The sequence below is a fragment of the Lynx rufus genome, unplaced genomic scaffold, assembly GCF_022079265.1.
Source record: "Lynx rufus isolate CCGP_SWC_20201006 ecotype Redwood Valley unplaced genomic scaffold, mLynRuf1.p SCAF_11, whole genome shotgun sequence".
In the NCBI taxonomy this organism is placed as follows: Eukaryota; Metazoa; Chordata; class Mammalia; order Carnivora; family Felidae; genus Lynx; species Lynx rufus.
In genome coordinates, this window is record NW_025814825.1 from 61,250,904 (window position 1) to 61,271,431 (window position 20,528).

The 20,528-nt window shown below is 54.0% G+C and overlaps 1 long non-coding RNA gene across 1 annotated transcript; it reads right to left on the reverse strand.

Moving 5' to 3' along the window:
• Nucleotides 1-8,155: 8,155 nt before the first annotated feature.
• On the reverse strand, nt 8,156-10,233 carry LOC124507206 (uncharacterized). The gene is made up of 2 exons (XR_006960958.1): nt 9,617-10,233; nt 8,156-8,706 (listed from the first exon to the last, which is right to left on the reverse strand). It is a non-coding gene; the product is annotated as an uncharacterized LOC124507206 (long non-coding RNA).
• Nucleotides 10,234-20,528: the final 10,295 nt, after the last annotated feature.

A 20,528-nucleotide genomic window follows, 5' to 3' on the forward strand; every position in this document is an offset into this window, starting at 1 on the left:
GTTTGAAAAGTCATGTGGCCATGGTTCCCCTCTGTTCCAGCTACCTAAATGCCCTTCGTGTCTTCCTTCCCACGCCGGGAGCCGAGCATCCAAAATTAAACTTCCAGAAATAGATCCACTTGCACCGGAAGTGGCCAGAAATGCTCGGGGCCTTCCGGAACTTCAGCGCAGCCCGGCTCACCCCTCCCCCCCCCCCCCCCCGGAGAACTAAAGGCGGCTAATTACGGGCAGCTCAGACGAGAGGCCAAGGAGGCGCCTGGCCAGGAGGGAGTTTCTGCCCTCCTCTTCCTCCTCATCCTGTTTTCCCTCCAGACTTCCGGTTGCTTTGCGTCTCCTTTACCAGATTTGCTCAAGCCTTGCCAGCTTTCGGCTGACTTAGCAGAACTGGAAGTCAGAGTCCTTGAGGGGCTGAGCTTCCCCCCAGCATTTCCATACCTTCTCCCTCTTCCGGGTGCCCACCCTGGCTCCTACGTACCAACTTGCCCTGGCCACGAGGTTGGAAAGAGACGGGGCAGGTGGAAAGGAGGCTGGACAGGCGGGCGGGGGACTGACCCCGGAGACGCTGGCGCCCTCGCCAAGGATGATGGGCCCAACTGGCGGGTCAAGGTTTGGATGCCGGCAAATGGGTGCTTTCCAAATGCTGCCCTCTGCAGGGTGGAGGCGACGTTAAGGCACATGGAGAAGAGGCCAGGGGAGGCTGAGCGTGGACTTTGTGGGGCTGTGCTGGGCCCTCCCTCACTGCGGGCAGCCTTGGGATCAGTCCAAGGAAGAGACCCCCCGCTCCAGTTAGGCTTTCCCGAAGCCCTCTGTGCCCCCGGCCTTCCTGAGGTCCTGCCTGCTAGGGAGCCCCCCGGCAGCCAGCTCTCCGTCCTGGTCACATGGGGTCTGGCACGCCCGGAGGCAAGCGTCTGTTTCTAGGCATCCCTGGAGTCGTGGAACACGATGATACGGGTGGGGGGGGCAAGAGGATGGAGAATGGATAGAAGTTGGGGTACAGGGATCCCCCCCAATAAATCACAGAAGGGAAACACAGAGCCTGGGCAGGCACTGGGGTCTTCCCACAGTGTCTTCCCTGTATCTGGAAGCTGCCGTCAGCCCAGCCTCCCCTCACGTGGCCCCAGGGGCAGCTTCACGACCTCGCGTGACCCATGTGGTCACTCAAGGCTCCACACTCAGAAGGGCCCGCTGCTCACAAGGGCAGGGTGCTTAACGTTCCCTTGTTGCCGTCCTGAAATTCTCAGCGATTTTCTCCTCGAACTCTTGTGTCTCGTAAGTGATGTCGGCCGGGACGTAGAGCCTGTGTGTGAGCAGAGGAGGCGTGCCCCGCGTGCACGTCGGCCACCACCCCGTGCCTTCTCACGCTCGCGCAGCATTGCCCACGCTCCCTGCCCTGTACAGCCTCCGTAACACGCTTACCCGGTACCTGGCCCGACGCCGAGAAGGCCTCCTCGCTTGGTTTAGCACGCTGCTGTCGCTACCTTAACATTATTCTCGGTTTCGCCTTTGAAGTTGTGCTTCGAAAATGAGATCCACTGGGACAAGGCAGCTTGCCCACGAGCCCGGCAGGTGCACGGCGTGTGTGAGTGCTGTTCCCGGCCGATCCGTAAGCGGATGCGTGCGGTTGAGCCAGACGCAGGGTGAGCACTAGGTAAGCGCGTCACGCCCGTGGCCCATGAGGTTGCTGGCGACTCCGAGTGGCCAGAACTCCAGGCCACGCGCACGCACGCGGCATGCCGAGAAACGGGAAGGACCAGGGAACCGTGTCACCCTTTCTCAGTGCCGTTACGTCTCTGCGTTAGCCTATCGCTGATGCCGAAAATGAAGGCGCAGAAGGAAGGGGAGAGACAGGGCCCCCTTTTCTTCGGCGCTTCCTCACCCAGCGGTAGGGCGAAGGCGCGGCGTGGGGGTGGCGTGCGATTTCATCAAGAAGCAAAGTAAAAGTAGTTAAGCGTTCCCACTTTTCTGGCGAGAAGGAGAGACAGGTGCGTGCGAGGACTGTCACTTCAGTGATTCTGCTCTCGAGCGAAATCCCTTTCTATTTCCACCTACAGCTGCCATCACGTGATATAAAGATGAGTGGTAAATGTGTGCTGAACGTTGTCATCTTTAATTGTTCTTTATTTAGAATATCATTAAATAGCAGATAAAAAAAACCAGTGATAAGACGAGAGACATCAGGAGGAAGAAAGGGGAAAGCTTCCTATTTTAGCGCCTTTAAATGGCACTCACTTGTCTTTGCTTTCTGAACAAGAGGCCCTACATTTTCATTTTGCTTTGAGCCCTGTGAATTATAGAACCATCTCGGCCTGGCTAGCTCCTGCCTGTTCATCCCTCCGGGCCCTGCTTGGGCACCACCCCCTCCAGGAAGCCCTCCCTACCTCCTCAAGATGCTAAGTGTTTCCCAATAAAACCACACCTCCCATCACTGTGCTGTAATTGTCTCCTTGTCTGACCAGCAGCTCAGCTGGACAGGAGCTTCAAATTAGGATTTCCAGATTTACAACCCTACAGAGCACTCTCTACTTCTCCTCAGGGCCAGCCCAGTGCCTGGGACATAACAAGTGTTCCTTCCCTGTTGGATGAGTGAATGAATGGGTGAGTGAAAAGAGCATGTCATATGCCAGATACAGTTCCCAGTATTTTGCATATACTGACTGATTAAGTGAATGAATGATGGCACCAAGATTTCTGAGAAGCCTTGACCAGGGCGTCTCCCCTGTGTGACCATGTGTGGTTCAATAAGCCTTGGGCTGTCTGCCGTGGCACCCATTTTTGTCTCCCTCTTGTCCTTCCCCCCTTATTGTCTACACATATGCTGACAAAATGGCAGCTTCCTTGAGGGTAAGAAGGAAGTGTGTGTGTCTGGGCCCCAAGGGTGGCTCAGGGTTTTGCGCAGAGTCAGTACCCTTGGCTGTTAATAAGTGAGTTTACAAAAAATAGCATCTAAGAGAAGAAATTTTGACCAAGGTGATTTAGACCCTGACAAGTTCATTCCAAACCAAGCTACAGGTCAACCATTTCTTTAGAATATACAAATGGAAAGAAAGAAAGAAAGAAAGAAAGAAAGAAAGAAAGAAAGAAAGAAAGAAAAGGAAGGAATGAAGGGAGGGAGGGAGGAGGGAGGGAGGAAGGAAGAAAGAAAAGAAAAGACAGAAAGACAGACAGAAATAAAGATAAAGAAAACAGAAAAAGAAAAAAGAAAGAAAGAGAGGGAGAAAGAAAGAAAGAAACGAAGGAAGGAAGGAAATAAGGAAAGAGAAAGAAAGAAAGAAAGAGAAGGAAGGGAGGGAGGAAGGAAGAAAGAAAAGAAAGAAAGACAGAAAGAGAAAGAAAAGAGAAAAAGAAAAAAGAAAGAAAAGGAGAGAGAAAGAAAAGAAAGAAGAGAAAGAAAGGAAAGAGAAAAAGAGAAAAAGAAAGAAAGAAAGAGAAGGAAGGGAGGGAGGAAGGAAGAAAGAAAAGAAAGAAAGACAGAAAGAGAAAGAAAGAAAAGAGAAAAAGAAAAAAGAAAGAAAGAAAGAAAGAGAAGGAAGGGAGGGAGGGAGGAAGGAAGAAAGAAAAGAAAGAAAGACAGAAAGAGAAAGAAAAGAGAAAAAGAAAAAAGAAAGAAAGGGAGAGAGAAAGAAAAGAAAGAAGAGAAAGAAAGGAAAGAGAAAAAGAGAAAAAGAAAGAGAAGGAAGGGAGGGAGGAAGGAAGAAAGAAAAGAAAGAAAGACAGAAAGAGAAAGAAAGAAAAGAGAAAAAGAAAAAAGAAAGAAAGAAAGAAAGAGAAGGAAGGGAGGGAGGGAGGAAGGAAGAAAGAAAAGAAAGAAAGACAGAAAGAGAAAGAAAAGAGAAAAAGAAAAAAGAAAGAAAGAAAGAAAGAGAAGGAAGGGAGGGAGGGAGGAAGGAAGAAAGAAAAGAAAGAAAGACAGAAAGAGAAAGAAAAGAGAAAAAGAAAAAAGAAAGAAAAGGGAGACAGAAAGAAAAAGAAGAGAAAGAAAAGAAAGAGAAAAAGAGAAAAGGAAAGAAAAAAAGAAAGAAAGAAAGAGAAAAGAAGAGAAAGAAGAAAAAGGAAAGGAAAAGGAAAAGAAAAAGAGAGGAGGAGGGAGAAAGGGTCTTAGTATTCTTTAACTCACTCTTCTGAAAAATGGCAGTATCATTTTTTGCAGGACTAAAAACAACGAGACAGAAATTAGACATTTGGCAAGGTTGCCCTCGGATGCCGGTGACGGACCGCCAGTCTTCAGGCACAGCCCGGCCACTGCTCAGTAGAGCAGGCTCGCTTTCCAGATCCAGAGCGCACATTCCCAGATGGGCCTTTGGCAAACTGTGGTGCCAACGTGTTCATCCTGGGAACGTTTCCCTGCCAGCGAGCGTGGAGTAGACACAGGCTGCTTGCTCGCTAACCCCATTTCTTCCTCCCGGCCGCACAGAAACACTACATCCCAGCCTCACTTGCAGTTAGATTGAGGCCCTACGACGGGGTCCTGGCCAAGGAGCTGTCAGCAAAAGTGATCCATGCCGCTGACCCGTTTGGCCATGAGATTGTGGACGTGGCTGTCCGTGCCCACCTGCCCTCGCACGACAACCCTGGAGACCGTGTGAAGCAAACTTTCCTGTCGTTAGCCACTGAGCCATTGTTACAGCCCCTGGCATTATCCATCCCGGCTAACGCAGAACGCCAGCCTAGCTCTCGGTAGGAATGCGTTCAGATGCGAGTGACGAGAAGCCAGTCGAAGTGGCATGAAGAAGCATGACTGTTTTTCGGCACAGCGAGAAATCTCGGAATAGGCAATTCAAGAGTGGATCGGCTACTCCAGGACACAGGCTCTCTCTGTCTTTCTGCTCACACATCCTTGGCGTGTTTGTCCTCGAGCTCATTAACTCAGAGTCACAAGAGGGCTGCTGTGCCTCTCACATTCCACGTGCATCCCAGGCAGCACGAAGAACGCAGGGCAAAGAGCAAAAGGCTCCTGTCAGTCAAATCTGTCCCAGCTTTTACTTTTACTTTGCTTCTATTCTCGCCAACTTCTGCTTAAATTCTACTGACCAAAATGGCATCACACGTCCCCCCGGACCAATGCCTGGCCGGCGGCAATGATATTATTCCGCAGGCTTCAGTCTGGTTGCGATTCATCTCCCCGGGCTGGGGCCGGGGCTCCCCGTCCCTGAGATCAGGGAAGCTACAAGAATCCCTGAACAAACTGCGCCTCTGTTGGTGGGAAGAAGGCAGGGACCATAAAGGAAGTGTTCAACTTTTAACGATTGTGGGTCCTGCTCCTGGGCTCCCGGGGAAGCTACCCTTTAACATTTTACCAGCGTCCCAAATGATTGGCAAAACCCCAAAGCACGGGCTCTATTTCTGCCCCTGAGCACATACCGTAAGTCTGCTTCGTTGAGAAAAATAACCAAAACATTCCAAACATAAAGATAAGAAAAACAAAGAAAACCTCCCCGGCTCTCAAAAGATTAAAGTCATACGATCGCGCACATACTAAAAACACAAGATAGAAAGTCTGTAACTTTCTGGAATGCCCCTCGTCGCGATGATTTGAAACTATGTAAAAACCACGCATCACCCTGCACCAAACGTTCCTTCCCGGGAGCGCTCCCTTCTTTGTGGGTCCCCGGCAGCTGTCCTGACTTGGGCTCCATTAAAACTCTTTTCCTTTCTTTTCACAATTTTTAGAAGGTTTGTTCATTTTGCATCAACAAGAGTGAAAGTGATGGTGGGTGGTTGACGATGGCCTTCTCCAGTCGCCCGCACCCTCAGGTTCTTCCTTCTTTCTGTTGCAGCCCTTTTTCCAGAAACAGTTGCAGTTAAGAGATGCCTGGCTGGATCCTTTGGCCTTTAAACCCACGGGCTTGGGCATCAGCCCAGCTGACCGTAGAATTCCTCTCGGTCTTCTTGCCCAGGGGACCGGTTCACATGGAGTCAAATGATGGCAAGCCAGGAGTCACCCAGACGGCGGGACAGAGTTTTCCCAGGACTCGATACTCTAGGGCCCCTCCTGTCTTTCCGTGGACTGGACATCAGACATCGGAGGAGGTATTTTAAAATGAGGTGCTCAGTGCTCATGAAGGGGCAGTGAAATGGGCTCGATCACAGGACGCCTGCCGGAGGGCAAATTGTTGCCACACATTTGGAAAGCAGTCTGGCAGAAGTATCATGAGTCTCAAATATATTCAAACCCTTTGATCTCATAATTCCACTTCTGGGAATCTCTCCTAAGGAAATAATTTGAATACTGAAAAAGCTTTTTGCACCAAGATATTCCTGGCAGGATGACTTATAATAGTGAAAACCTAGAAATAGTCAAAATAACCAGTCATTGGAGAACAACCATTGGAATGTATATTCCAGGGCAATGGCTGGTATAGAGAGAGAGAGAGACTCCATACATGAATGGATGGATGGATCAATGATAGGATAAACAGATCAATGATCAACAGGCTAGAGGCAGAGGAGCACCTGGGTGGCTCAGCTGGGTGAGGGGCCAACTTCGGCTCAAGTCATGATCTCACGGTTCATGGGTTCGAGCCCCACGTTGGGCTCTGTGATGACAGCGGGAAGCCCGCTTCGGATCCTCTGTCCTCCTCTCTTTCTGCCCCTCCCCCCCCCCAAAAATAAAGGAACTTTTAAAAAAGAAAGAAAAAACTAGGATAGAGACAGAGACAGATTCCACTCAGTGAACTATATACATTCCTTAAATATGGAGACTACAAAAGGATTTATACTGCAAAACGTGCTTGGTTAAAATAATGGGGAGGATACGGTTATTAGTATATGAAAAAGGCTGAAATAAAATACTCCAAATTGCAACCACGAGTGCTGAAAGCATGGATGGTTTTTGTTCCTTCTTTCTATTTTATGCATTTAATTTTTTTCTTTCGGAAGGATGCACCGTTTTATAATAAAAAATTATTTTAGAAAAACACGAGGGTTGCTAGGTGAGCATGGAAATTGGACGGGGCTGAGGGACAGTTTGTTCAGCTGGGGCCGCATTTGGAGGAGCCCCCCTGCCCCGCTCTGGGCCTCTCTCGGGTGACCGCAGTATTTGTTCAGCCAGTCTCGGGGTCTTTCTCTCCCCGGCCTCTCCCGTGGGAGCCGGCTTCTCTCCCTCTCCCTCCCCGGTCCCGGCAGCGGCCCCTCTCGCACCGGCCCTCCAGGCTTCAACTGTGGCGCATTATAACTTTCTACAGGTACCTTCAGTTCTGGTCACCTTGACTCAACTTGGCCGTGCCTCGGGTCCAAACCAACCCTCGAAGCGGTCCTCCTGCAGACACAGCCTCGCCCACTTCTGTTGACTTTTGCTCATCCTGTTCTCAAAGGTGGTGGCCTTCGGCCAAGATCGCCCCCAAATGCTGGACAACTTTTTGGAGTTGCCTATATACCAAGGAGGGAAAAATCTCAGACTTCCCTTTATTTCCACTCAAATTAAATTTGAAGGTTCGCTCATATTTCTGTTCCCTACTGTTGTTCAGTTTTACTGCTCTATAATATCCCAATGTCTAAATATGCCATAATTCACGTATCTATTTATCTATTTCTGTTGCCAGGATTTGGACCGTTGCCAACATTTTAATACTCGCAATGGTGCTGCCATGAACATTCTGGTAATACCTACGACGAGAAATGCTGGTATGTGAGACATGTAGGGGCTCAGCTCCATGAGACAATGCCAAAATGCTTTCCGAAACAGCAATATAATTTCAAGAGAAAAAAAAAGACAGTCCAAAAAAAGTATACAAACTCTCTGTATTCTCTTCTCAATTTTTCTGGAAATTGAAAACTATTCTAAAACTTCATTTTTTTTCCTTAAATTATACAGCGTCGGGGGCCCCTGTGTGGCACAGTCTGTTGAGCATCTGACCTCGGCTCAGGTCATGATCTCGCGGTTCGTGGGTTCGAGCCCCGCGTCGGGCTCTGTGCTGACAGCTCGGAGCGTGGAGCCCGCTTCGGGTTCTGTGTCTCCCTCTCTCTCTCTCTGCCCCTCCCCTGCTTGTGTGCTCACGCTCTCTCTCTCTCTCTCTCTCTCTCTCTAAAATAAATAAATAAACTTTAAAATAAATAAATAATAAAATTATACAGCATAATACCCTTTTTGAAGCTACAAATGACTAAAGTTAAAAACATTTTTGAGGCTACATTTAGATGTGACAAATGAAACCAGAGGAATGATAAACAGAAGATTTATGGAAGTCTTTTCCCTTGGGCCGGGGACGGGGGTGGGGAGGAAGGTTCTGGGTGGGGGAGCACACCGTGGCAATTGTTGTCAGAGTTTGAGCTTTCTTGTTAGGCGCTGATTAATGGGTGTTTATTAGATGAAAACACAGGAAGGAAGAGAGGGAGGGAGGAACCAGGGAAGGAAGGAGGAAGGAACCGGAGGAAGAGGGTCTTGCGTGGAGACCTCAGGGAGCGTCGTAAACAAAGATGATGTGTCGTCCAGCTCTACACCTGGGGCCCGTTAAACAGAAGGGAAGGGATCTGAAAGGCATTCACACTGGCCCGGGAGAAAGCGGAACAGCTTTGTCCAGTGGGCAGCGTGGTGTGGAGCCAGCAGACCCAACCCCAACCCCACTGGCACGGGCACACCGTGGCCCCCGCGAGTGCTGTCTGTGGCGCAGAAGTTCTGCGCTCAGACTGCCTGGTTGAGGATCCAGCTCCGGCATCACCAGCCACGCCTACAGTGACCTACGCACCCTCTCCGGAGCTCAGTGTTCCCATCTGTAAAATGGGAAGAAGATAACAAACTAGCACGTGTGAAGCGTTTACTCACACGGAGTAAGCACCCAATAAATGTCTGTTATTATTACCCACCCCCCCACTCCCCCTCCAGTCTTCACCTGTGCACGTGCGTGTCCTCACCCTCACGCCCGGGATCCCACTCCCCAGAAGGTAACCCGCTCCAGCCAGCTGACTCGAGCCTGGAGCCCGGTGGGGTCCGAGGTGCTGACACCTCCAGGGACACACCCAGCGCCTCCTTCGTTCCTCAACCCCAAGACTCCCTGGGATGAACTGCTCTGATCTTACGAGCATTTCTTGAGCCCCAACCCCTCCCCGGCCAGGCCCCCCTGGACCATTGTCGCACCTGCTGCCTCCAGCCTGTCCTCTGAGGCGTGAGCACGTCGTGCCCTGCTCAGATCCTCCAGGGGCTCCCTGTCCCTCTGCAGATCAGCCCTAGAGCCTTAACTGGCACTCAAGGCTTTCATCTGGCCCCAGCTCCATCTGACCTCGCCCTGCCACACGGACTGCCACCTGAACTCCAGCCCCACCCTTTCCCCAATATACCCCCTTCCCCACTCACCGTTGCTTAGCCCATGCCGTTCCCCACGGGGGATGCCCTTCTTCCCCTGGAGAGCTCTCTGTTCCCTCCAAGATCCCTCCCCAGACTTTCCACCTTGGTCTCTGTCTCCCTTTACTTCAGCGCCCCCACCCCTCCCTTCACACGCCCGGGGGGTCGCTCCCCAACTATGAGTGCCTCGAGGGATGGGGCCTGTGACCCCATCACATCCCAGGGCCACACTCAGAAAGTACCCATCGAGTACATGAACCGCTTTTCTCTTCCACGGGTAAAGATGTGTGACCCCCCCCCCCACCGCAATTATTTTTTCCCCCTCTTGATTCAAAACCTCACCTTGCCCGGGAGGAGGAAGGACCAGTGGAAAACATCTGTCTGGTGGGTTGACACGGGCGGGGATGGAGAACGGAAAGAAATCTGGTGTCTCCTGTTTACCATGGACGCTGAACTTGGAAAGAAAAAGTGCAGCCCCAGCAGGAAGGTCAAGTGCAGACAGCTGCCTCGCTGGGGCAATCTCAAGGCTGGCCAGCAGATGGAGGCTTGGGGGGCCCGGGCTCCGTGGGCCCCCGGCCTTCTCTGGCCGCGACAGGGAAGCACTGGTCCAGGCCGGCTGTTTGCTCAGACACTGTCTGTAGGATGTTCATCGCTTTTCCGTCTTTCCCAGAGGGCATGGAGAAAGGGTCTCTGTCTGCGTCCCCGTGGCGTCCCTCAGTAAGGGAAGCTGGGGGCAATGTTACAGTTGGTGGACAACCGCATTGCTTAAACGAACGAGAGAAAGTTTACGTAAGGACAGTTCCGGTCCTGAAATTACCTTACGGAGAGAAAGACAATCAAGAAGGAGGTGTGGGTACCAGGGTTAGCGAGGGTGTGCAGAAAGGGGACGCTCGCACGCTGTTGGTGGCAATGCAGATTGCTGCAGCTACGGTGGCAAACGCTGTGGACGTTCCTCGAAACGTAAAAATAGAAATGCCATGTGATCCAGCGATTCCATTTCTGGGGATTTACCCCACATGACCCCCGAGTCCCAGCCAACAGGTGCCCTAAGCACTAACCAACGCGCTCCTGAAGCGTCAGCCAGCATGTCCCCCAGTGCCCTCCAGAAAACAGGTTTCTTCCCCCTCTGACCATGCGGTGGCCTCTGCCTCCCTGCCCCCACCCCAGGCCACTGCCTAGAGCACAAGGCTGGGAGGCCTCGAGCTGGTCCACGCTGCTATTTTACAGGTGGGAAAACAGAGGGGGAAGAGACTTGCCCCAGGCCACACAGCGAGCTGGCTTCCTCGGCCACACCGAGACCCCCAGGGGCTCCTTTCATCCCGGAGCCCAGAGCCCCAGACCCTCTTTCTCACTTCAGGTTAGCAGTCGCCCGTGGCATTCGAGGCGGACAACATCAAATGGCTCATGTCAGTGAGAGGCACGATCAGTCGTGACCCGCCCCAGCTCTGTTCTGAAGCACTTGACCTGCATCGCGGGGCTGAAACTTCATTAGTAATTCGGAGAAAGCAGTAACCATGATTCCCACTTCACAGATGAAAAGACTGAAGCTCAGAGAACCAGGCAGAGATCGGTCAAGCTGGGACTCCCGGAAAGAGACTGCCGGAAAGAACGGCTTCCTCCCGGGATAGCAGGGCGGCCCGGTGGCTGGTGCACAGGGAGCCAGCACTTTCCGCCTCTCTGGTTCTCCCGGGACCTGGTCTCCGTGCCCTCCGCTCGTCTCAGGCCAGGGAAGCCCGAGAGGTGCAGGAGTTAGGGCTCGGGGGCCGGGTAGCGCGGTTCCTGGTCAAATTGCCTATCCTCTCCGGGCCTCAGTTCTTCATCTGTAAAATGGACATCACCCAAACCTCCCAGTATTGTGGTGAGGAGTACATTGGTGAGGGCTGTGGCTCCCGCCGCACGTGGTAGACAGAACACGGGCCCCAAAGGTCCCCACATCCTGGTCCCCCGAACCTGTGACTGTGTGGCCTTACGTCGCAAAGGGGACTTTGCAGGCGTGATTAAATTAGCGCTCTAGAGGTGGGGACACAGGAATGGATTACCTGTGGGCCCCGTGTGAGGGAGGCACGAGGGGCTCCCGAGGAAAAAAAAATTTGTGAAAGTAGAAGCAGAGGTCGAGGTGGCACCAAGCCACGAGCCAAGGAACGTGGGCGTCTCTACGGAAGCTGGAAAAGGCAAGCAAACGGATTCTCCCCTGGGCTCCCGAAGGCCCCGCTCGTGGGGATTTGTTGGAGCAGCGGTAGGAAACCCATGCAGGACCCTAGCGGTGTCGTTAACTGTGTGAGCGTGAACACAGGCCGCCGCGAGCCAGACGCAGCCCAGCCCTGGAGGAGCCGCAGGCCCGAGAGTGGCAGACGCGTCCCCAGAGGGGCCCCGAGCAGGGAAACCGGCGCCCTGACCGCGTGCACCGCCACTTTGGGGCTCAGAGCGGGGCGGCCTGCTTGCTGAGGGACAGGGGCGGCTGTCAGCACGGCCACTCCACTCCTGCCCCAGGCCCTGGCCTAGAATTTGCCCCCACCCCTACCGCCCAGCAGAACCCGAGCAGGGGGCCCCTCCTGTGCTCCCTCCTCCGCCCACAAAGCCCCTCAACACGCCTTTGCTCCCAGGCCCCGCTCAGCGACGGCCTCCCCGGCGATCACACCCCTCTGGCCTGCCGAGGTCCCCTTCCTCGGTGGAGTGAGTCTTTCTCCTCACACAGTCGTTGTCCATTTGGCTCGGCTCGGGGTCTGGGGCCAGTGCTCATCTCCCAGGGCTGTTCCTCCAGCGGGCCAGCCGAGCCCCACGGGCCCAGGGTCTCCGGGAGGCAGAACCGGCCTGTCCCTGCCTGGATCCCCGAGCCTTAGGCACCTGCACGCGCTTCGTAGGTGCCTCGGAAGTGTGCTAGGACAGACGGCCAGGCAGGAGTCAGACTTGCGTGTCCCCCCCACCCACCCAGCTTCCCAGACAGACGTCCCCGCCCCCCGCCCCCCCCCTCAGATGTGCACCTGGAGGCTGTTGCCGAGGAAGCCCCCTGAGCTGCAGAGAGGAGGTTTCCGGGCCAAACCGGACGTCCTCAGGCTGAGTGTGACGGCTTCCTAGGTTTGCCGCCACAGGATGTGTGCCCCCTTTTCCTGGTGGCCTCGCGGGGACCGCGTCGGAAAAAACCACTTCCGTGTGTCTCCTTTATTCCCACACCCACGACAATTTCCGACACCCGACGTGGGTTTTCCACACGCCGAGCACTTCTCCGGGACACCAGCTGGGTGTCCCAGGACTTGCTCCAATTCTCACGCTAACTGGAGTCGGCACAGACCCCTCCAGTGAGGGGCTCCGCCCCACTTCGGAGGCCAACGGCGAGTGTCGGGGCACCACCTGCACCGGGTCCCGCCACCCCCTCCCCGGGCTCCATCGTTCGCTGGGACGGCTCCCAGAACTCGAGGAAACACTTACGTGCACTTACCGGTTTGTTAGACAGTAAAGGGGATGATAAAGGCCGCAGATGAACATCCAGGCGGAAGAGGTGCAGAGGACACGGTGTGGAGAAAGGGGCACGGGGCGCCCACGCCCTCTCCAGACACACCACCTCCCGGCACCTCCAGGCCCGCAGCAACCGGGAGCCCCCCTGCACCCACACTAGGCCTAGGCAGTTGGTTTGAGGCGTATGAAGTGATAGAGCCCTGGCTGGAGAAACTCCTTGCCCTGGTCTGCCTCGGTCGCCACAACAGACACCATAGACTGGGCGGCTTACGGACAGAAATTTACTCCTCGCGGCTCTGGAGGCTGGGAGTCCAAGATCGGGGAGCCAGCACGGTCAAGGGAGGGCCCTTGTCTGGCTTGCAGACTCCTTGCTGTGTCCTCACGCGGGGTTGAGGGAGCTCCGTGGGGTCTCTGTTAAAAAGGCAATAGTATCACTCCCGAGGGTTCTTTCTTCACGACCCAGTCACCTTCCAAAGGCCCCGTCTCCCAACACCATCACCTCCGGGGGTTATGATTTCCACTCGTGGGTGTGGAGGGGTGGGGACACACACCCAGACCATCATACCTCTCCAAGGCCGAGCAGGGTCGTGCTGCCGTACTCCAGGCTGCTGGAGCTGCTTTGAGCCTTTCATGGCACAGCTGCAGTGAGTTGGATGGTGACCCCCAAAAGATAATCCATCTCCCAGGACCCGTCAGTGTGACCTTATTTAGAAGAAGGGTCTTTGAAGATACAATTCAAGGATCCCAAGATGAGATCATTCCCCATTAGGGCAGGCCCTAAATCCAATGACAAGTGTCCTTATAGGACACAGAAGAGGAGGAGGCCATGTGAGGACAGAGGCAGCAATGGGAGCGATGTGGCCACAAGCCAAGGGACGCCAGCAGCCACCAGGAGCTGGAAAAGGCAAGGAAGGATCCTCCCCCTAGAGCCTCCAGATGGAGCCCCGCCCTGCTGACACCTCCATTTTGGACTTCTGGCTTCCAGAACTGTGGGAAAATAAATTTCCACTGTTTAAGTCACCACGTTTTTGTAGTTTGTTGCCGCAGCCCTGGGCCACTAATACCCCAGCGTGGGTAGAACAAAATACTATTTCTGCAGTCTCTGTGGTTAACCAAGGCTTCTTTGCTGGATCTTTCTGGCCCCAGGGGGCTTTGTCGCTTAGGCACCCCCACCCCAGCCTCAGCATGGGCTGAGAGGTCAAACACCGTAACTCTCCGGTGGAAAGCTCTGGTTCAGAGGCCCTGGGGTCGGCAGGAACCGTGGTCCCGTGGGCCACAACACTAACATGTTGTCTCACGTCGTTCACAGTTGACGGCTCCCATTTGTTTAAGATGCTTAGGAGGAAACGGCCCCTGCCCCACTCCCATCAGAGGAGACAGCCGGATCAGAGTGCTCTGAGGCTCACCAGAACTTCGCCAGCCGTGTGTGAAAGGGTGACACGGGTGCAGAGACGGTGGGTCCCCCGGCCTCTGGGAGGAAGTCGCCGACCAGGGCTCCTCCGGCCATCAACAGCCTCCGCCATTTCCTGCTGGGTACTGGCCTCGAAATTTGGGACACTCGGGGCAAGCTCTGCCCAGGCAGAGGGCGGGCAGGGAGTAGCTGGGTCAATGATGGGGCAGAGGGACAGTGGGAGGAGAGAGGCAGAAGGCGGGAAGGCCTTGGTGGCTCTGGACAGTGGGCCCGCAGCCGGCACAGTGGCACGAATGGCCGGGAAGGGAAGCGGTCTGGAAATGGGAAAAAGGGAAGTGCTTCCCCCAGCAGGGCGCCTGGCAGGGGGGCGGGGAAGCCGGCAGAAGGAACTGTCCCCACGAACCTCACGTGGACAGATGGTTTCTCGGTGTCACTGACCTTGCCCTCGTGCGTGAACAACTGGGGTGATCTTAGGAACCCCGAGCTCATGAGAACTCGAGCACTTCTGAGATTGCCCGGCCCAGCGTCCCCTGCGCTTCCGAGGGGGGGCTGGCGGTCAGCTCGGTCTGCTCGTGGCTTCTTTTCCAGCCGGCTTAGCGTTGTGTTTGTGTTCTTCCACTTTAAAGAGAAAAAGGAACTGGAGAGTCTTCTTGTGACAGTTTTTGAGCCTGGACTTGGTTTCCTCGGGGGACGCTGAGGCAGCAGCGATGTCACCAGCCCGCAAGGGACGCTGCGCAAGGCGGTGGCCAGGCCGCTGCCGGGACGAGACCCCAGCGAAAGACCCTCCGTCTCCTGGGCCTCCGCGATGCAAGCGGAGCCTGGACGGTGGTGTCTTGTCAGGCCCGGCGCACCTGGTGGCAGAGGGGCAGATACACGGGGACAGCCCCAGGGAGCTGGGGACCCTCCCCCTGGGCGGTTAGCGTCTTGGTGCCCCGGTTCCAGAAGGATCACCATCTCGGGTCTCGTGAAGTTTGGCTGTTTTTATTTGCGTCAGACCTGCTCTTCGGTCATCACAGCCTCCCTCCGAGGCAGGTCCCCACCCTCCTCCTCTTCATCACCGCCGTCCTCACCCCCACTCTGCACACTGGGAGGCTGAGGCCCGGAGAGGCTGTGACCTTCAGCAGGACACGCAGCAGGCGGTGGGGGGCCAGGACGCGAATGCCATCCCGCCAGCTCCCGGCTCGGGCCGGACGTGCCGGGTCCCAAACCCAGGGCAGAGAGAGGCTGGTAGGGGGGTGGCCCCGGGGATGTCAGTGCTGGGCAGGTCGGAGAAGCAGCTCACGTGGACACCGACACTTGTGCCGGAGGCACGGCAGCCTGTCCCACTCGGCCCGGGCTCCGGGCCGCCCCTCCCGCCCCCCTCCTGCCCCCTGCCCACCCCTCCCTCAAGACCCGGTGTTCACACCCGCCCCCCCTCTCCCCTCACGCTGAGCATTCTGCTCACGGCACCGCCCGGCCCACCTCCTCACCTGCCCGCACCTCCCCAGTCCCCCCCCTCAAGTCCCTCTTGTCTCTGCCACCCAGGCGGGGCGCCCCCTGCGGCCCACAGCCCATTTCTCAGCACGCCGAGCCCCCAGACCCTTCAAGCCCAGACCCTCACCCACCAGGTTAGGCCCCATCGCACACCCGACCTCCACAGCCCCCCAGGGTCACCGCCACCAGTGACCGCGGGATGCCTCGCGGCTTAGTGGAGCCAAGGCTGAGTTCTGGCTCCGGGACAGAGGGAGGGAAGGAGAAAGGAAAATGCGAAGCATACACATGTCTGTGTTTGTCCGGTCAGGCCGTGGCTCACCGCCATTCGTCTCCCGCTGTGTGAGTTTTCACTGGCTGCGCTCAGTGAAGGTCCCAGGGATCCCACAGACGGCAGAGTCCCCTGAGCTACGGGGTCTTACCGGGAGCCTCTGGACGTGCGACCAGGCTTGCCTGTCCACCCAGTACTGATGCTTACAGAAACGCTGGGGTCCCATCTGCATAAAGCTGACGATGGCTGCTCCTAGATGGTATAGTTGGGGTGACTTTTTGCATTCTTTCTCGCATTTTCTGTGTGATCTGAGCTCTTTACGGTCAGAATGTATCTTTTATAAAAGGGACAAGACTATTATTATTCATCGTTATGATCAGTATTGTTTTAATCACCCGGCGCCATCTTGAAAAACAGATTTTCTCAGGGCAGTTCTGTGTGATTCTGATTCTCTGGGCCTGGGGTAGGACCAGGGGCAGGACCCCATTGACTCGGGTGGGCAGCCCATCTGGGGAACCCCTGGTGCTCCCCAGAACCTCCCTGATGAGGGTCACCTGAGCGCTGGTCCCACGAACACAGCCCCAGGCCCCGGGCGGGGACGCCCAGGCGAGGCTGTCAACATGGCCGGCTGGCCTGGAATGAATCTCCCCCAGGACGGTGGGGGCTGATCTCCAGCTCTGCGTCCTGGAGAATGACACAGCCATGAGTCACCCACGGGAATCCAATCCAACCTGAGCTGGAAACGAGGAGGGGGGGGGGTCAGCCAGGTGGCAGCTGTGGCCAACAGAAGACCCGTCAGTCCCTCTGGAAGCCTGAAGACTTCCTGCTCACTCAGATGGGGGGAGTTTGTCCCAACTTCAGCCTCCCAGGGACTTTTGAGACTCTAAGGACATTATCTTTTTTTCTTTCTTTCTTTCTTTTTTTTGTCCCATGTTCCCACCTAAAGCCAAGCCTTCCACTCATGCTCTGAGTTCCGTTCTTTCTCCACTACTCGAGCACATTGGTCTAGCAATGGTCTCTTCTCTTCCGCACCGTCCGGTTACCTCTCGGCATCGGATTATTCCCATCATCGTACAAGTGCGCCTAAACATACCTCACCTTAAAGTAAGAAAAGGGAACCTTCACTCACTTGCCCTCACACGCTTCTCCAGCAACAACTTCAATCCTCTGCTTCTCTTTCAGCATTCTGAAAAGAGTTGCCTCCACTTACCGTTCCTACCTCTCTCCCTCCCGTCTTCTCTTGAACCCACGCCAGCCGGGTTTTTTCTCCACCACCGCCTTGACTCTTTTCAAGATCGTCGGCAGCTCTACACCGCCAAAGGCAACGAGCAGTTCTCCGTCATTGTCTTATTTAACCTATTGGCATGTGACACGGCTGACCACCTCCTCCTTTCGGAAGTCCTTTCTTTACTTGGCCTCTTGAGCACATCACACCCTCCTGCTTCTCTTCGGACTCCCATTGGCCATTCTTCTTGGCTTCGTCTGCTGGTAGCTGGACTTCACTCTGATCTGTAAAGGTTGGAGGACCCCCAGGTACTGTCCTGGGACTGTGTTCCTCCGTCTAACTCACTCTCTTGATCTCTTCTCGCCTCTTGGCACTGACTGTTGTGCAAATGCTGATGACTCTCAGATATTGACCTTCACCTAGGACCTCTCTCCTGAATGCCACACCTGCGTATCCAACTGCTTGCTTAACAATCCCGATGAGATGCGTGACTTTCGGGGCACACACAAAAATGTTCAAAACCAAACGACTGATTTCCGCCCCACAACGCCTCTTTCTACATTTTTCCTGGTAAGGGGGACCCCATTCTTCCAGTTCCTTAGACCCAAAACCTTGAGCTCATTTTTAGTCCTCTTTCCAGTGGTGTGCAGGTAAATGTGTAACAGCGGGCTCTCAGCTCTGAAGGGTGGGCAGTGGAGGAAGGCCCAAATTCTCTGTGTAAATACCACCAGCATTACCCATTTGTAGCTGCAAATGTCACATCACAGGACACTCGAGGTGGGAGGGATGCCTAGTGGCATGCCGTTACGTAGCGTTTCCACCACACAGGTGCAAAAGACATGAAGAACTTCAAGAGCATGGGTAATTGTAAAAACGGTGGTCAAATAGTTAGGAGGTGATCGATGTTTCATATTTATTTATTCTTGCCTTTTTGTTCTAGGGGTATTTTCTTGGAGAACAAACGGGGAACGTTCAGGAGCCAACACGACAGAAGGAGCTCAACCAGGGCAAAGAATCTGGGAGCCAGCCGACGATGAACCACCCCCCGAGTAAAGCCATGGTCAGTAGACATTACGGGACCACTTCACTGTGAGCTATTTAAGTCCAAGTCCACAGATGAGCCGACATGGCCAGCTCAAGAGCCCCAGAAACCCAAATGCCAAGGTCCCTTCACACTTGGAACATAAAACATATAAGTCACAGCTCATAGAGGCAAGAGACTGCAGGGTGGTGGAGCTTCTGGCTCCTTCCACAGCATGGCTGTAGGGGACCTTCTGCTATGGGGCACGTGCACCCAGCCACCTGCCAAGAATTGGGGTGCAAGTTTGGTGGGAAAAGCTGTGGTAAAGAGACAATGGTCAATCGGGCCCTGAGCTCCAGTGTTGGAGACTGGTTTGCCCCCAAACCGAAACACTGGCCAAAGGAAACACCAAGGAGCTATCCCAAATGACGGTGGCCACGGCATCAGCCTCACAAGCTAAGATACAAACAGAAAATTGATGGGGACAAGTAGATGATTGAAGGCTGCGTGGACTGAAAGTGCCCCCCCAAATCCATGTGTTGAAGCCCTAACCTCCAGTGGGATGGTATGTGGAAGTGGGGCCTTGGGGAGATAATTAGGGGTGGGTGACATCATGTGAGTGGGGCCCCCATTATGGGACTGTCGTTCTTATAAGAGGCGAAGTCAGAGCTCTCTCTCCTCCATGGGAACACAGAGCTATAAGCCAGGAAGAGAGCGTTTGCCACGGGGCAGCCGGGCTGGCACCCTGCATTTGGAAGTCCAGCCTCCAGACCTGTGAGAAACAGAGATCTGTCGGTCAAGCCCCCGGCTATGGCGCTATGTTATGGTGGCTGTGTAGAAAATATTACTGAGGTATTTAACATTTTCCTTTTCAAAAAGCACTGCTGTCTATGAGGTCACTTTATGATCAGGCCTCTAAGGAACCACATCTGGTAGGAAACTCATCCACGGGTAAATACCCCTCCGCACTCCTGAAAGAACTTTCCAGAACCTCCTTCTGTGTTGAGGAGAGGGCACCCCTTCTTCATGTGTGAACACCAGCAGGTGTCTCTCCCATAAAGCAAGTCTTGACAGGAAAAGGTGAAGGGGAGGAGAACAGGATGGTCAGGGTGGGTGAGTTGATAGAACATTCCATCCACGAATACCCAACTGACTTCTCAGCAAGGCCCTGCCAGTTTTTAAGATTTTATCAACTACGATGAGCTTCTCAGAACATGAGCCCGTGGAGGGTCATAGGTGAATGTTAAGATTCAATCAGAGCCTTTTCACTATTCAACTTCCTCTTCTAACTGCTGGGGCCTACCTCCAGCACATACAATATGCTCCCCTTTAGTCCCAGTGAACAGCTCTTTGTGAGCCTCTGAAAGTCTTTTTTTTTTTTTTGAGTGTTTATCATTTTTGAGACAAAGAGAGAGCAAGCATGAGTTGGGGGGAGGGGCAGAAAGAGGGAGAGAGAATCCCAAGCAGGTTCCGTGCTCTCGGCACAGAACCCAATGCGGGGCTCGATCCCACGAACAGTGAGATCCCGACCTGAGCCCAAATCAAGAGTCGGACAGTTAACCAACTGAGCCACCCAGGCGCCCCTGCCTCTGAGAGTCTTTACTGGCTTTCTCTGGCTATTAACTCCCCTGCGTCTCTGGAGTCTCAGACTGGGTGACCCCAGAGCCTGGGTTCCAGTCAGGGCATAGGCCTGGGGTTCAAAATTTAAGGGGCACCGAAAACCCTAATCAAGAAAAATAATATTTTAACGTAATGTTATTCTACATAATCAAAATGAATACAAAACAAGAAGAAAAACCAAAACCGTGATGAACAAAGTACCAAAAGTTTAAATAAAAGTAGGATCCTTCGGGGACAACAAGAAATACATAAGGGTCTACTTCCCAGACAAGGCGGGGAGGCCAGGGCCAGGTCTCAGAGCCAGTCTCAGGGCCAACACGCCAGCCCTGAGTGTTGTCTCACGGCAGTTATTCCCAGGGGGCCGGGCCCAAGGTCGCTGCACCCCCTCGAAGGGTCCTGGACTTCCAGCACGAGGGCGATTCCAGGGATCCCCCCGATCCCAGCACTTGAATCATCGACGGTGATGAACCAGTGTGGGTTTCGTTTCTCAACTTCCAATCCATCATGGGCTGATACTTTTGTAAAATACAATAAAAAGTAAATTTCTAGAAAGATGATGTGGAAAAAAGGATACCAAACACAAGCCAACTTTTTAATTACCATATTCCATTCTAATAGTACATGTCGTATCATCATATGCAACAGATCATTCCTCGCTCACATGGCTGCCATGTGTCTAAATGCCTGCTCTAAATTTTTCTACTTCCTAGATCATTAACAGCCCGTGCCCGGCCAGGCCATGACACGCCCGGTCATGTCATACTGAGTAACACAGATCTGGCC